The sequence below is a fragment of the Lagenorhynchus albirostris genome, chromosome 15 (assembly GCF_949774975.1).
Source record: "Lagenorhynchus albirostris chromosome 15, mLagAlb1.1, whole genome shotgun sequence".
In the NCBI taxonomy this organism is placed as follows: domain Eukaryota; kingdom Metazoa; phylum Chordata; class Mammalia; order Artiodactyla; family Delphinidae; genus Lagenorhynchus; species Lagenorhynchus albirostris.
In genome coordinates this window covers 15,195,220-15,211,504 of record NC_083109.1, presented here as the reverse complement: position 1 = coordinate 15,211,504, position 16,285 = coordinate 15,195,220, and the positions used below count along the sequence as shown (strand labels likewise).

At 47.4% G+C, this 16,285-nt stretch overlaps 1 pseudogene; it reads right to left on the bottom strand.

The window, feature by feature from the left end:
- Positions 1 to 6,448: 6,448 nt before the first annotated feature.
- Positions 6,449 to 10,078, bottom strand: LOC132505654 (serum basic protease inhibitor-like; annotated as a pseudogene).
- Positions 10,079 to 16,285: the final 6,207 nt, after the last annotated feature.

Below are 16,285 nucleotides of genomic sequence, written 5' to 3'. Positions count from 1 at the left end.
ATTATTATTCCTATTTTACAGATGAAGCAACTGAAATTCAGCTAAGGGAAAGTGACTTGCTGGAGGTTAAAACAGCAGAAAATCAGAAAGGAGACACTTGCCAGAAACTATAAGTCATGTGGCCCCGGTTATTTCAATGTTACAAATACACAAACACACAAACAACACACAGGCAAATGTATCTGCTATTAACATAGATGATGCATCAAAGATTGTGGACACGACGTCATGAGAGTAAAATTACATTTATCAAAAAAGGAAGAAAAGGGCTTCCCTGGTGGCGCAGTGGTTGAGAATCTGCCTGCCAATGCAGGGAACACAGGTTCGAGCCCTGGTCTGGGAAGATCCCACATGCCGCGGAGCTACTAGGCCCGTGAGCCACAACTACTGAGCCCGCGCGTCTGGAGCCTGTGCTCCACAGCAAGAGAGGCCGTGACAGTGAGAGGCCCGCGCACCGCGATGAAGAGTGGCCCCCGCTCGCAGCAACTAGAGAAAGCCCTCGTACAGAAATGAAGACCCAACACAGCCAAAAAAAAAAAGGAAGAAAAGAAATAGAAAGGGAAAAGGAAAGGTTAAAATAGGAGGAGACATGAGTCAGATGTAGACATGCCCACTCTAAGATGACTGTAAACAAGTGAACATTGAAGATATGAGAAATTCCCAGGAACAAGGATTATGCCTTTCACCATACAATGGAGCATTCCCCTCTTGGACTGTTGGACCCATTCGAACTCCCTTCTCTCCATGGAAACTTCTCTCTCTGAGTATATGGGCTATTTTGTTGCTTTGTCACCTAGCATCTCTTTGTCCTTTTCCTGATACAGTAGCCTGATTTTGCTTGAGGAATGACTCTTCCCCCACCCAGGACTGATGGGATTGGGTGTCAGTCAAAGTGCCTGCCTTACCCCCAGACCAAGAGTGGCCAGTCAGATGCTCTCCCTGGAATTTAACCTTGATCGATAAATGGCAAAAGACCTAAAAATGAGGGCATTCAAAGGTGGCCTGGGAAGACCTTAGTTCTTCCTTGTTTACCATCCTTTCCAAGTTGGGACCTTTTAGCACTCCCCTCAGTCCGTGAGCTGAACTAAATCAGTTAGTGCTATGGGTGCCAACAGAAGAGTCCAAAAGGATCTCACTTAAGGGTACAATCAGGAAGGGAGAATGGATGCCCACTACATCCCCACACCGTTGTCACAAATTCCTTCTCTGCTCCCAATAGCCAGAGTCAGTTTCTGTTGCTCACAACAAGCGAAATCTGACGCCTTCACCAGGGTCACCACCAAGTTCCGCATTTTAAAATCCAATGGCCGGGCTTCCCTGGTGGTACAGTGGTTGAGAGTCCGCCTGCCAATGCAGGGGACACGGGTTCGTGCCCTGGTCTGGGAGGATCCCACATGCCAAGGAGAGGCTGGCCCCGTGAGTCATGGCCGCTGAGCCTGCGCATCCCAGAGCCTGTGCTCCGCGACGGAGAGAGGCCCGCGTACCGCAAAAAAAAAAAAAAAATCCAATGGCCTTTTCTCAGCCATCGTCCTCTTCTAACTCACAGGTAAGGCCCTCATGGCATAAATGCGAACAAAATTCTTTACCAAAATTGGTTTCCACTTGGTCGCAGCATAAAAAAATGATGAAAAGCAGAGCTTCCTATGTGAAGAACTTTGAGTCTCCTCTGGTGAATCGTCGCGGCTTCTGAAGGCACAGCTTTTAAACCTCTTTCAAGGAAAAGCATAGGAGACAGAGAGTGTTGAGTTTGAATCCCAGCACCTGCCGGTATTGGTTATGTGACCTTGGAGAAGGGCTGAAACCTCTGAGCTTCAGCTTGTATCACTCTAAAACAGAAGCAAAACTTATTAAAATTGTTGCAATATTGAGAGATTAGGATGTATGTGCAGGGCTTGGCACATAGTAGGTTGTCAATAAGTGGTAACGGATGTTTTATATTATGAATTCTACCTCTCTCAGAGTTACTTAGACATTCTCATCCACTCAGTTACTTTTACCAACACATTGCGACAGGGAACTGCCTCTGCTACTTTCACCCTCTGAGCTACTAGCAATACTTCCACCTTCTCTGAGCCTCAGTTTCCTTCTATGTAAATGGAAGGATGACTCCCTCTCTATGGACACAATTCAAGATCTGTATGTGCTCACAAATGTATAATGCTAGCAAATTGATTAGGCCACACTGCTAGTAAATTGGCAGAGCCAGAGTTTGAAGCCATGGAGTCTGATCAAAGGTTTCAGTCATCACATATTTTATCCCTAATAAACATTTCATGAACAAGGGAATGAATGAATCAATGTCTGCTCAACATCTTTGCCTAAGTGTTCTAGAAGCACCATGGACTCAACGTTGACCAAAGTGAATTTATTGTCTTTCCTTCTAAAGACTTGCTTCCCCTACCTTCCCCCAGAAGGCTGAGTGTTGTCCTTCATTCTACCTTTTTCTCACTCCCTGTGAGCAATCTCATAGCAACGTCCATTGGTTGTACCTCCTCAGTTCTCAGCTGAAAGTTCACTTCAGAATAAGATGACGACACCTGATCATAGAACTGCCCCACTGCCTGACAGCATCCATCCTGAGCAAGCCAGCTTCCTGAAACTCTCCTGCAAATAACCTCATGGAAACCCACATCCTTTAAGTCCTTCAAAAAACTTCTTTATGAGATGCCATATCATTCATTGTCCCTTGCTGCAGTGAGTAATAAACCCAACTCGTTCAGTTTGTAAGTGGACTGTTTCTAGTGGTCTGTGGTTGGAAACATGGACAGGTATAAGCCTTTTTCCTTATTGTGTAATTATTGTCTCCCCACATAAGCAGGCTTCCTGCTTCTGCCTGCTGGGACCAAATGCCCAGTAACAGCACTTCTCAATCATCCCCTGCAAACCACCCCCCACTCTGATCTCTCCACCAGTGGTTTTGGGATTGGAGGACCTCAGTTTGCGTCCCACCTCTCCCTTTTCCTAACTTTGTGACCTGGGGCCAGAAATCTCCCAGAGCCCCGTGTCATCAGGTACCTCATGAGACCCGTGCTGCCCACGTCGTGAGGTTGCTGAGGAAGCAGTGGAGGCAACAGACATATATTCTGTCTCCCTGCGACGTCAAAGTCCTTGTAATAAGAACGATAGTGAGCTATATGACAGTTAACACTTAGCCCCTTTGATCAGGGGGTATAATAAAGGCAAGGTGGGGTGGGAAAAGGGCAGAATAGGGGTAAGGTCAATCACTGAAGCAAGAGGGTTTTCGGTTACCTCTGACAAAGAAGGAGACCTATTTGGAAGAGAGACTGTGGCTCTCCTCTGGCACTGGGAGAACTTCATGAGGGTGGACTTCTAGAAGGGGACACTTCAGCAATCAATGCTATTTGTTCCTTTACTACAGTCGACAGCACATTTAAAAAGCAGTCAGGAACCAAGGAAACTAAACCTCTATGTGCTTCTAGAAAATTTGCTTTTGTAAGTGGTGTGCAGAGAACTTGAACAGCCTAATCAACATGGTCCTCAAAAGGGCCCAAACCTGGGGATTTCTTAAGGCACATACCATCATCCTCTTTTACAGAGAAAGAATCTGTGGCTCAGAGAGGTGAAGTGACTTGCCCAAGATCACACAGCAACATAGTGAGTTACTGAAGCCAATCTCTTTTCATGAATACCAAGTCATTTCCCCATTCACTGTTATAAATTAATAATTATTAAATAAATATATTTATAGTAGTACTCTTACCGTTATCTGATTACACATTCACTAAAAGGTTACTTTGCCAATACTTGTACAAAGCATTTAACAAATATATCTTTTTAACTGTCATCACAACTTTATGAGATTGATAGAGAAAGAGAAATGCAGCCTCTGAGTTCTAAGACCTGACCTGACGTCACAGTGCGCCTTACGTTCTCCTACTCAACAGAACTATTTCAGAAACCTTCAACATCAGACAAGGTCATTCTGTGTGCATGATGGATCAAGACAAAAATAGGACATTCGGTAATGATGTTTGAACACAGGCAAAAAGAGGTCAATTATACAAACCACCAAAATATCCAAGCATCCCCCTGTATTGAGTGACTGCTACGTCTTTACCAAGTACAGCTGTAACCTCTAGCTAGTCTTCCCTTCTTAGAGTTAAGATACCCATTCAGAGAAATGCCCCACTTCCTGAGAGCATCCATCCAGAGCAGAGTCAGCTTCCTGAAACACACACCCCCGCCAACCAAATCACCTAACACAAGCCCGCATCCTATAAGTTCTATCTAACACTCTTAATGAGATATCATATTGTCTTCCAAGGTGATTCTTATTCCTTGCTGCAGTGAGTAATAAACCCAACTAGTTCCACAAGGAAAGGGAGTGTTTCTAGGTGTCTCTGGCTAGTTAAAAAGTAGAAGCTAGGGCTTCCCTGGTGGCGCAGTGGTTGAGAGTCCGCCTGCCGATGCAGGGGACGCGGGTACGTGCCCCGGTCCGGGAAGATCCCACATGCCGCGGAGCGGCTGGGCCCGTGAGCCATGGCCACTGAGCCTGCGCGTCCGGAGCCTCTGCTCCGCAGCGGGAGAGGCCACAACAGTGAGAGGCCCGCGTACCGCAAAAAAAAAAAAAAAAAGTACAAGCTAGAGACGTCTCTGTCTAGTTAAAAAGTACAAGCATTATCCTTATTTTATAATTAAAGAAAGTAAAGCTCACAGATGTTGGGAAATTTGCCCAAGACTCTAAGGAAGTGAGTAACAGAATCAGCGCCATCTGCGTCCTTGTTTATTTGAATACTATGCTTGCTGTGGTCCCCGTGCCTCCCTTTCCTCATCTGCAGTGAAGCAGATACTCTCGGTTCTCCAAAGGTGCCTCCGGCCCACATCTTCCCAGAGGCAGGAGCGTGAAAACATTGTCACAGTCGCTCTACTTGGGAGAGGTGGGACCTGCTGTGTTACGAAACTCATACGGCAGCTAAGTGACATCTCCGTGTCACTGCTTCCTCCCTTGAAGGATTCTTAGGATGATTAATAGAAGAATGCAGGCAAAATGTTAACACAGAGCCAGGCGCACTGAAAGGGCAGTTGCCCTTCTTTAACTGAAGTAAGAAGCCCCTCCCCACACGTGACCTCAGGCAAGGGGATTCCTACTGCAAATGGACAACGAGTCTCGTGCTCCTTTCTTTGTTCTTCTGAGAGTCCAGGAGAACCACCTCTGCACCCATATTTGACCTGGCCCAAGAAGTAAAGAAAGAAGCTTTCATGCTGAGGTGTCTCTCACCCGGGTTTTTTGTCGCTTGGGGTGGCCATTCAGAGGTAGATGGTGCTGTAATGGGGGTGCTTCCTATACCTGGCAGGGCCCAGTGTGAGGACAGGAAAAGGGGAGGTGCCGGCTGCTCTGCAGAAGAGTGCGAAGGACCCGCATCTCCGTGGACCCTAGTGGTGAAGGTTCTTAGGGGCAAACCACAGAATCCACTCCAGTTAGTTTAATTTGAATTTATTGGAATATAAGCCAGACTGTTTGAAGCGACAGAAGGAAAATGTACAACATCACTGCGAGGGAAAGGGGCTTCTTTATTGAAAAGACCTCTGCCACCACTGATACTGAGAACTGGATGCCAGAATTTCCACCTTGGCCACCCACAAGGAGAGCAGTGATGGTGGGGTGGGGGATGAAGGTGAGGATGCAGTGAGGATGTGGCTTGAGACAAGAATCCTGACATGAGGAATGTGCTCTTGCATTCACTCCTTCCTTCCTTAAATAATTATGGACCATCTCCTCTATGCCAGGACCTGTGCTAAGTGCTAGGGATAAAGGGAAGACTTGCTCTCATGGTGCTTAGAATCCACTGGATGAGACAGAACTAAGGCAAGTAGACCCATGTTGGGAGGAGAGAGGCAGGGCTCTGCTGAGGAGGGTGGGGTTGAGACGGACTCAGAGGAGACCACACTGTTTCAGAAGCAGCCACAGCCCAGCCCCGCGTGGCTCCTCCTTGACTTCAGGGTTTCGGGGTGGTACAGTTCGCAGGTCCTCTGCAAAAAGAAAGGGACTTGCTGATTGACATCTCTGAAGCCCCAGACCTGGACACCGCTGACCTTGACAGATCCTAGACTTTCCCAGAAATATGCAACCACAGTCCACCCAGGACCACAATGACCAAGAAGAAGGAAGTGAGTTTTCCAAGCCTAGGTGGGGAGCTCAGGAGCACTGCAGACATGCTCTGTAGGGTGGCTGACTCAGTGTTCCCATCTGAGAAAAGGGGAGCATGTGAGGAAGCTCAGATTCTCATGACGGGGCTTCTAGGGTGACCTTCTGCCAAGCTGGCCCGTGGAGGATGTGCTCAGTGTGCGGTTTCAGAGGACACTGAGCCACTTGTCCTGGGAGGCAGCGAGGAGGAAAGACACTGTGCAAGTGTGAATGGTGGGTGGCCCCCTGAGCACCATCTCTTTTTCTCAGCCCTTCCCCTCCCACCCTGTCCTGCCCCCTTCCTTACCCGTGGGTCACCACAGGACCACCGCAGGTCTTCATGCAGTCCTCTGGCGTCAGGAAGTTGTTCTTCCCTCGGCAGCCGCTGTATATAAACATGTCGCAGTGCCCGGACTTGGCGTTGTAGAAGTACTGACCTTCCGGGCCCTGCAGGGACCCGTGTGATGAGGTTCCAGGCAGAAGGCAGGCTGAGATCCTTATGGGATGGGAGGGGCTATGGTCAGCTATGAGGACAGTCATCGCAGTTTGGTCTACAATGTCAACAACTGAAACCACCAGTGTGTCTTGCAATAGAGATGTTAGGGTTATGGGGACGGGTCAAACTGAAAAGGCCATTTGACAACCTGCTTTCTGGGATATTATTATTAATGTTCCTAGGTGTGACATGATATGGTAAACATGCACAAATTGATATCTCCATCATGAAATATTTAAGATTAATTGGTATGATGCCTTGGATTAGGTTCCAAAAACTCTACCAAAAAAGAATAAAAAACGGCAGACAAGGTAAAAAATATTCATCATATGTCAGTAATTATTGGAGCTGGTACCTGGGTTTTATAAGACTATTCTCTGCATTACTTGTATGGTAAAGAGTTTCCACCATTAATAAAAAAGTGTGAAGGAATCAGGCTGTAATGGAGAAAGGCATGAAGAACACATACCAGGGTGTTCTCTTTTGTTACGGCACAGGGACTCTCTAAATTGAATATTGACGCTATATTGATACTGTGACTTATAATAAGCAATATATATATATATATATATATACTTGTTCTTTGTAATATCCTGGCACAGAGTTCTTACAAACCTTGCTATTTCCTAAGTGCTGAAAGCAAAAAAAGTGTCTTTGGTTATGTGAACTAGGTGACTTTTGGGAAGACCCTAGTAACCCCAGAATGGGCTCTGGTTGCCAGGGGAAACCACTGCCTGACAGGAGGGTTGCAACTTTCATTCCTACCCTCTCCCTCGTGGCCTCCCATCCGCAGTTCAGCCCGCCACCCAACGTCAGGGATCGGAGAGGAGCTGGAGGTTGAACAGTCACCAATGGCTAATGATTTAAGGCATCATGACTAGATAATGAACCCCCATAGAAACCTCAACAGAGGAAGAGATTCATGTTGTGAACATGCATCTGGCATCGACCCAGGGAACAACATGGGTACTCGTTCCATCATTGCTCACCTGGACCCCTGCAGCAGCCTGCTCCCTGGGCCTCTGTCTCTGCCCTTGGCCCCCTAGAGGCCACTCTCCGCACTGCAGCCACAGGGATCCTATCCCATTGCTCCCATGACCAGTCCCTCAGTGACTCCCCATCTCTCTCACAGTCAAATTCCGATTCTCATCCTACAAGGCTGGTCAGGACCTGTCCCCATGGCCTCTTTGGTCTCATCCCTTCCGCCCTCCTCCCCTCCCACCCACTCAGCTCCAGCCACCCTGGTAATTGCTGCCGCTGGTTCACAGCGGGCACGTTCTTTCTGCAGCCTCTGCTCCAACGCCCCCTTATCACAGAGGGTTTCGCTGATCAGTCTACGGACAGAGCACAGCCTCTTTTATCCCCATCACTCTCTACCTTCAAAAACTCATAACCTAGCAGAGCATTTCCCCTTTTGCTATTGTCGGTCTCACTCTGAGAAGGCAAGGTATTTTTCCATATTCTGTCTACAGCTCTTTCCCCGCACCAAAAACCAAGCCTGTAGGGACTTAATAAATATATGGCCAGGGAACGAATCTTCCATTTCATGCTCATGCCAAGCGCACAGTCATTGAATAGAATGGAGATAATGGAATTCCTGTTAGTGCAAAATCTCCTTGATGATGGGGCAGGTCTACGTGATTATCAATCTACCTCTCATTCCATATCCTGAGAGGGTAATAAAATGATAGTCAAAAGGGGACAAGGGAAAGGGCCTTGAGCCTTTACTAAGACTGTATCAGCCTTGGTCCCAGGAGGAACTCACACAGCGCTGTGTTTGTTGCTTTCCCTGCAGTTGCTCTGCTCAGTGGTCCCACGTCTTTCTGATTAATTTTAATCCTAGAGGAATAATCATTATTTGACACCGCAATATCTTTTCTTTCCCGAAGGAGGCATGTAGAGAAATTTTTTCAATTTAACACATCTTGGTGGAAAATGGACAAAATTGGCCATGAAATGTGTTTAAACTGTTTAAATTCATGAGTGGTAAGCTGTTCAAAAACCCATGTAACGTGGTTCCCGTTTTCAAGTGAGGAAACTGCAGAAGACTTGCCCCAGGACACATGGCATGTGGGTGATAGGGTCAGGACAAGATACTGTCATGTCACAACCCATTAGATAAACTACCTGATTCTGCCAGGAATTCTGAAAATACAGGTAACTGGTAAGAGTTTCTGGCTGCAGTGTCCAACTTTCATTATTCCCCTGTCCCAAGCCTCACTGGAGCCCCCAAATCACAGGGAAGACTGACTCTGGTTTTTCCCTGACACCAAATAGGTGGCGTCTCTACCAACACCAAACAATTCCCTAAACACCCACTGGGCATCCCAGAAGGCAATTTACTTCTGATACTAAATCCATGGAGTTAGTGCAGATCCCGCAGGTTGAGGACTCAAGACTGTCCTCACTTCAAATGAGAGCCATGTGGTCCGGAGTCACTCATGCTTGTGACCGACTGGCTAAAAATCGGAGGTTCCGTGACCCCACCTCCATGTTCACTAACCAATAGAAGTGCAGACAGAACTCAGGAAAACCCTTTACTTACCGTTCCCAGGTTATTATAAAGGGTAAAGCGCAGGGACAGCGAAATGGAGGAGATGCGCAGGGCAAAGGGGGAATAGAGGTGTGCGGAGGCCCCGTGCCCTAGTGGAGTGCAACCCCTCACAGCACCTCCATGTGTTCACCACCCCGAAAGCTCTCTGATCCCCAATATTTATGGATCTTTATTGAGGTGTCAATAATAGGCATATTGATTGAATCATCGGCCATTGGTGATTGGTCTCCAACTCAATACCCTCCCCTCTCCCCAGAGATGCTGGAATGCGGGCTGTTGAAAGTTGTAACCTCTAAACACATGACTGGGTTTTTTTGGAGACCAGCCCCATCCTACAGGTCTCTCCGTGGCCTTCCTTTTTTCACCTCATTACCAAAAATAACCCCAGTAAATTCCAGGAGTTTCTGGAGGTCTGTTCCAGGATCAGGGCAAGGATCAAATATTGATCTTCTTATTACACTACAGTGAAGTTCAGGGACATGGCAATGACCAGGAATAGAGAGTCTCAGAGATGGGATTCCTGATCTGGTAGAGGTAGGCGGCATATATATTTTTTAATTTTAATTTTTTTTCCTATTGAGAGTCAGGAAATGTCCCTGGAGTTAAAACTGCCCAACTTCCCAGGAGAAATCCAGAGAGGCTGTAAGCATCCACCCCACCCCTGCTCCCCAACCCCTTCCACGGACTCCCCTCACTCCCCCCTCCGCCCAGCCTGTAGAGGAGAGGTGGGTCAGGAGTTACCTTTGACCTGGTTGCTGGTTTCACCTTCGGTGCGGTTGCTGGTTTTACCCCCCTGGATGCCGGCCACCAGGGTGCCCGGGATGCCGGCCACCAGGGTGCCCAGGAGGACGAGAAGGGCGATGGAGAGGCAGAGCCGGCTCATGATCGTGGCCTTGCAGGAGGACTTCTGAGGAAAGCTGGGGGCTGACAGAGCTTTTCATATCCCAGCTGAGGGGTGGGACAGGCAGTGAGGAGGGGAGTGAGGAAAGGGTGGAGCTGGGCTGGGTCCTGTTTATTGTGTAATCTCCCCACCTAACCTGCTTCTGCCTGCTGGGGCCAAATGCCCAGTAACAGCGCTTCTCAGACTTGACTCTCCCTGTGCGTCTCGTGGAAACACAGATTGTGATTCCACAGGTGGAATTTTGTCCAATATGTTGACTCAGGGAGCGTCCCAGCACCTAGAGCAGTGCATGGCGGGTGATGAGTGAATGAGAGCAAATCAAAGGATGGATAACTGAACAACAGTGTGTTAGCTCAGGTCCTCCTTTTCAACTCCTGCAGGTTTCATTACAGCTGGGAACTATGCGCTTCACCCTCACCCCTACCACTGCCTAACTCAGAAGACAGGTGTGACACAGGACACCTTCTGCAACCACTGCCACAGCTTCTCAGCTGGATGGACCCTTGCTGTTTACCTGGCACTGGCCCAGGCAGAAGCCCTCCTGAGGCAGCAACCCTGTTTTCTCAGTAGAAAAAGGAGTAAGGGGTGTGGGCAGAGGGGAAGCAGGGAGCTGAACACGTCTCCACAGCATGACCTCCCATTTCCCCTCGCCGGGTTTCAGAAACAGGAGAGCTGCCTGCCTGAGTGGACCTCAGGGGAGCTTGGAAGATCGCCCACAATAGCCTCCATCCTCCTGTCTCTCCCCCAGTGGTTTTGGAACCATAGGACCTCAGTTTGGGTACCAGCTCTGCCTTTTCCTAACTTTGTGCCCTGAAGACTTAAATCTCCCAGAGCCCTGTGTTTTCCAGTGTCACATGAGGTCAATGCTGCCAGCATCATGCGTTTCTGTGGAAGAAGTGGAGGCAATAGACATATATTCTTCTCCCTGAGAAGTCAAAGTCCTTGTAATCATAATAATAATGTCATTACAGCAGATAAAACTTAGCTTCTTCTATGTGTCAGACATTATCCTAACTACTTGACATATATTAACTCATCTAATCCTCAAAAATCTTAAAAGAGGTGGTGAAGAATTTTTGATATTTCCTCATGTGACAGAGGAGGAACCTGAGGTAACAAGAAAGAATTTGCCTAAAGAAATAGAGTGTAGAGAGAGTATCTGAACCCAGGGATCCGGCTTCAGAGTCTGTGCACCATGCACTCTACTGCTTTGTAAGCTGAAACTATAGTGCACATGTGAGGGCTTACACACCCACAGTCTCTTCACTCACTCCCATATATTCACTCCCAGTTACAATCATGTAGCACCAATGCCCCCTCAACTCACTCATCCACACATACTCAAGCAATCTGCCACTAACACACACACACACACACACACACACACACACACACACACACACACACACCCCCTGCACTCCACTTCCAGGGTCAAGGAGAAGGGAGCTGGCTCAATGCCCAGAAGCCCCAGGAGCAAGCCCAGCCAAGTGTCAAGCGGGCGCACAGCTGGGTGATGAGCTGCAGAGGGCGGGAGGGGCTGTCTTCCTCGCACAAAGTCACCCTTTCCACTGAGAAGGGCAGGAGCTCTCAATACCGAGCTGCCCCCGGACAGAAGGGCTTCAGGAGCGGGGTACCCACAAAACAAGCCATTGTGTGTGGAGGGTCTGCTCGCTCCTGGGACATTTCACATGGATGATTTCATTTAGCCTCATGTCGACCGTACAACATTGGGATTCTCATCCCATTTTGCCAGCCAGAAAGCAGAGGCTCGGAGAGGTGAAGCGACTTGCTCAGGACCCACAGCAAGCAGACGGCACAACTAGGATTCTAGCTCAGGAGGCCCTCTGGTCCTGCCCCTCTTCCTGCCTCAGTCTGTCCATCTGAGACCAGGGAACAGCAGAGACCCCCCGCCTAACAGCAGGGACTCCTCTTTTCTGCCCCCTCCTCTCTCATGTGTCTGTCTTTCTCTCCCAATGTCCTCCTCCCTCTGGTCCAGGTTAGAGGCCCCCAGACCCAGGGACCCCCGAGGGGCCTGTCCTCCCTCCACCTCCCACCTCCCTGCTCACGAGTGACTGAGTCTCTAGTTTCAAGCCTTCCCGGCCCCTGGGGGCATCTTCAGAGAAATCGCAAGGCGGGAACATCACAGGGGTTGTATTCTGGATAAAGATGTATGATCCCAGCACTGTGGGACCCCAGTCATATCTCTGCTTCTAATCCTCAGTTTTTCCCTCTGAAAAATGAGAGTCTTGGAATCCATGCTATCTAGGGCCCCTTTGTGAAATGGATGGAATGCACCCGGGGCAGGCAGAAGATGTTTATCTGTTTGTGATGCTGTGCCCTGTGAGAGGTACATTCATATCCAAGACATGGGTGGCCCCTTTCTGGCTATGCGATATAACAGCACCTCACTTTTTGGAGGTACGTAGTCTTCCTCCTTCCTTATTTTAAATTTTATATATTTATTTGGCCTGGTCATGCAGCACGTGGGATATAGTTCCCCAATCAGGGATCTAACCCGCACCCCCTGCATTGGAAGCGCAGAGACTTAACCACTGCACCGCCAGGGGAGTCCCTTAGTCTTCCTCTTTAAAAGAGGTGTCATGAGTACTGGGGTTTTTAGGATTATTTTAAGGATTAAAAAGAAAAGCATAAACCAGAGCTTGCAATCTGGCTAGAATATATAAGCATTTTTAGCCAAATAGTACATTTTATAATTTTGAAACATTTGCCAAAATTTAACAGTGGGGGATTTCATATAAAAGAGAATTTCTGGCATTGTTGGGAAGGTAAATATTTGGCAACACAGTCCTGCAATTTAACAAGAGCCGTGAGTCTCAAACTTGAGTGAAAATCAGAATCACTTAGCCAGGCGTTCACACACAGATTTGAGATCTCCACCCGCAGAGTTTTGCTTCAGTAGGACAGGGGCGGGACCTGAGTTTCTGCATCAAACAGGTTTCTGGGGCTGCTGATGGTACCGCTCAAGGGACCACACTTTGAAAAACATGAACTAAGCTAAGTAGAGCTGCTCTCTTCTCACGAGGGGAGCGTTCTCTCCAGTTTCCATAATCCCCACCATGCCTTATTGTCCCCCCAGCCCCACTCCCACTCCAAATATTTACATCCACATCACTCACCTGACCTGGAAGGAATTCAAATTTGTGACCCTTGGGGTGCGCTCACAGTAAGTGTTCGGTAAAAGGTAGCTTGTTCTTATTTAACAATCTTCCGAACTAAGTATTATTATTCCTATTTTACAGATGAAGCAACTGAAATTCAGCTAAGGGAAAATGACTTGCTGAAGCAAAAACAGCAGAAAATAGAAAGAAGACACTTGACAAAAACTGTTAGTCATGTGGCCCCAGTTATTTCAATATTACAAATACACAAACAACACACAGGCAAATATATCTGATATTAACATAGATGAGGCATCAAAGATTGCAGACGTGACTTCATGAGAGTAAAATCATTTTTATCAAGAAAAGGAAGAAGGGAAATAGAAAACAGAAGAAGGAAAGGTTAAAAGAGGAGGAGACATGAGTCAGTTGTAGACATGCCCACCTTAAGGTGACAGTAAACAAGTGACATTGAAGACCTGAGAAATTCCCAGGAACAAGGATTATGCCTTTCACCATACAACGGAGCATTCTCCGCTTGGACTGTTGGACCCATTCGAACTCCCTTCTCTCCATGGAAACTTCTCTCTCTGAGTATATGGGCTATTTTGTTGCTTTGTCATCTAGCATCTCTTTGTCCTTTTCCTGATACAGTAGCCTGATTTTGCTTGAGGAATGACTCTTCCTCCACCCAGGACTGGTGGGATTGGGCCGCCTGTCAATCAAAGTGCCTGCCCTACCCCCAGACCAAGAGTGGCCAATCAGATGCTCTCCCTGGAATTTAACCATGATCGATGAATCCCAAAAGACCTAAAAATGGAGGTCATTCAGAGGTGGCCTGGGAAGACCTTAGTTCTTCCTCGCTTACCATCCTTTCCAAGCTGGGACCTTTTAGCACTCCCCTCAGTCCGTGAGCTGAACTAAATCAGTTAGTGCTATGGGTGCCAACAGAAGAGTCCAAAAGGATCTCACTTAAGGGTACAATCAGGAAGGGAGAATGGATGCCACTACATCCCCACACCGTTGTCACAAATTCCTTCTCTGCTCCCAATAGCCAGAGTCAGTTTCTGTTGCTCATAACCAGCGAGATCTGCTGCCTTTACCAGGGTCACCACCAAGTTCCGCATTTTTCTATCCAGTGGCCTTTTCTCAGCCATCCTCCTCCTCTAACTCACAGGTAAGGCCCTCATGGCATAAATGCGAACAAAATTCTTTACCAAAATTTGTTTCCACTTGGTCTCAGTACACACAAAAAAATAATAATGAAAAGCAGAGGTTCCCCATTTGAAGAACTTTGAATATCTTCTGGTGAATCTCCGGGGCTTTTGAATGCACAGATCTCCAACGACTTTCAAGGAAAATCATGGGAGACAGAGAGTGATAAGCTTGGATATCAGCCCCTGCCAGTATTGGTTATGTGACCTTGGAGAAGGGCTGAAACCTCTGAGCTTCAGCTTGAATGACTTTAAAATGGAAGAAAAACCTATTAAGGTTGTTGTGGTATTTAGAGCTGAAGATGTACGTGCAGGGCTTGGTACATAGCGGGTTGTCAATAGCGGTGATGGGTGTTTTACATGATTAATTCTACCTCTCCCAGAGTTACTTAGACATTCTCATTGACTCAGTGACTTTTACCAGCACATCAGGACAGGGAATTCACATTGCTACTTTCACCCTCTGAGGTACTAGCAATCCCCACCTTCTCTGAGCCTCAGTTTCCTTCTATGTAAATGGAAGGATGACTCCCTCTCTATGGACACAATTCAAGATCTATATGTGCTCACAAATGTATAATGCTACCAAATTGATTAGGCCACACACCTAGTAAATTGGCAGAGCCAGAGTTTGAAGCCATGGAGTCTGATCAAAGGTTTCAGTCATCACATATTTTATCCCTAATAAACATTTCGCGAACAAGTGAATGAATGAATCAACGTCTACTCAACATATTTGCCTATGTGTTCTGCCAGCACCATAGACTCAACGTTGACCAAAGTGAATTTATTGTCTTTCCTTCTAAAGACTTGCTTCCCCTACCTTCCCCCAGAAGGCTGAGTGTTGTCCTTCATTCTACCTTTTTCTCACTCCCTGTGAGCAATCTCATAGCAAAGTCCGTTGGTTGTACCTCCTCAGTTCTCAGCTGAAAGTTCACTTCAGGATAAGATGACGACACCTGATCATAGAACTGCCCCACTGCCTGACAGCATCCATCCTGAGCAAAGCCAGCTTCCTGAAACTCTCCTGCAAATAACCTCATGGAAACCCACATCCTTTAAGTCCTTCAAACAACCTCTTAATGAGATGCCATATCATTCATTGTCCATTGCTGCAGTGAGTAATAAACCCAACTCGTTCAGTTTGTAAGTGGACTGTTTCTAGTGGTCTGTGGTTGGAAACATGGACAGGTATAAGCCACTTTCCTTATTGTGTAATTATTGTCTCCCCACATAAGCAGGCTTCCTGCTTCTGCCTGCTGGGACCAAATGCCCAGTAACAGCACTTCTCAATCATCCCCTGCAAACCACCCCCCACTCTGATCTCTCCACCAGTGGTTTTGGGATTGGAGGACCTCAGTTTGCGTCCCACCTCTCCCTTTTCCTAACTTTGTGACCTGGGGCCAGAAATCTCCCAGAGCCCCGTGTCATCAGGTACCGCATGAGACCCGTGCTGCCCACGTCGTGAGGTTGCTGAGGAAGCAGTGGAGGCAACAGACATATATTCTGTCTCCCTGCGACGTCAAAGTCCTTGTAATAAGAACGATAGTGAGCTATATGACAGTTAACACTTAGCCCCTTTGATCAGGGGGTATAATAAAGGCAAGGTGGGGTGGGAAAAGGGCAGAATAGGGGTAAGGTCAATCACTGAAGCAAGAGGGTTTTCGGTTACCTCTGACAAAGAAGGAGACCTATTTGGAAGAGAGACTGTGGCTCTCCTCTGGCACTGGGAGAACTTCATGAGGGTGGACTTCTAGAAGGGGACACTTCAGCAATCAATGCTATTTGTTCCTTTACTACAGTCGACAGCACATTTAAAAAGCAGTCAGGAACCAAGGAAACTAAACCTCTATGTG